Source organism: Corvus kubaryi, unplaced genomic scaffold, assembly GCF_017639235.1.
Source record: "Corvus kubaryi isolate FWS band 111438036 unplaced genomic scaffold, C.kubaryi_AGA036_p1.0 61957, whole genome shotgun sequence".
Taxonomy (NCBI): Eukaryota; Metazoa; Chordata; class Aves; order Passeriformes; family Corvidae; genus Corvus; species Corvus kubaryi.
This window is the reverse complement of record NW_024581426.1, coordinates 9-1,209: the sequence shown is the minus strand read 5'-3', so window position 1 is coordinate 1,209 and position 1,201 is coordinate 9. Positions and strand designations below refer to the sequence as shown.

General features: G+C 37.7%; 1 long non-coding RNA gene across 1 annotated transcript in view; it reads left to right on the top strand.

Annotated features, from left to right (window-relative positions):
• LOC121672410 overlaps positions 1–669 on the top strand; it is a 5,162-nt gene extending 4,493 nt beyond the window's left edge. The window contains exon 2 of the long non-coding RNA XR_006018877.1: positions 193–669. This is a non-coding gene — a long non-coding RNA (uncharacterized LOC121672410). The remainder of the gene's footprint in view (positions 1–192) is intronic.
• The last annotated feature ends 532 nt before the right edge of the window (positions 670–1,201 follow it).

The following is a 1,201-nucleotide window of genomic DNA, read 5'->3' as shown; positions in this document are numbered from 1 at the left end:
TTTTGTTTTTTTTTTCTTTTTTTTTTTTTAACCTTTTTTTTTTTTTTGATGGATAGACTTCGAAATATCTCAAGCTGTTCTCCTGTGTCCAACACGTCCCTTTGCAGATCTCCTTGATATTTTTCCCTCCAATTATTAGTATTATCACCATTATTTTATTTTTAGCTATTACAAGACTTTTTTTATTTCCAGATGTTAGTCCACACCTATTCCGCCATGGTGAGTTTGGATCCATGTTGTACTAGAATTGCATGTTCTCTCTCTCTCTCTCGATCTGTTGTGTCTCTCTCTCCCTCTCTCTCTCTTTTTAAACGCCTTTGGCTTGGTAATTTAGCACAATAATTGGAGGAGGCTTGCAGCTGCTTCTCCCTTTTTGCATTGTGTGTTCCCGATTTGAGCTAGGGGAGTCTTGGGGGAAGAGCAGGGGGAAAAAGAACTTTTTTTCCGTGTTGTTTTGTTGTTGGTTTGTTGTTTGTTTTGTTTTTTTTTTTTTTTTAAACCATGTGTACCATTGCTTGTGGGGGTTTGAGCTACACTCTGTGGAATAGATATTTTTCTTGTTTACTTTAGCCTCACAGCTTCAGTGCGTTGGAGTTGGACAAAACTCCTCTCCCACCTTTTCTCTGAAGCCTCTATACACTCCCCCCACCCCCTATCCCCCACACACACCCCAAAGACTTTTCATTACAATTAACCCCCACCCCATTCTCCGGAATATAATATTGAAAAAGGAAACAAAAGACACTGGAAGTTGCTGCAGAAATCATAGCGGCTGGATTTGCTCAATACTGATGTTTCATTTTTATTTTATTTGAATTTTTTAAAATTTATTTTTAAGGGGTAGACTCCCTTTAAGCAAAGATTCCCTGTAAATTTTATTTTGGCTTTTTTTTTTTCCCCCCTTTTTTTTTTTATTTTTTTATTTTTATTTTTCCCAAGTCCTTTTTCACACAACTTCTCACCTCGGAGTCTTCCGAGAAGTGCAACTTTCTTTTTGGGCTTTTCCACGTGAAAATGGGTTGGTGATTTTGAGTTACAGGACTTCAGCAGAGGGAATAAACAGAGGTTGGGAAAATTTAGGCAGGAGAAGGGGTGGGTTGTCTTCATAGAAGGGTGTTCTTGTGCTCTTAATTTATTATTTTTTTACCTTTGGTTTGATTTGAGGGGGCTGTGGATGGGGAATTATATTACTGGTCTGAAA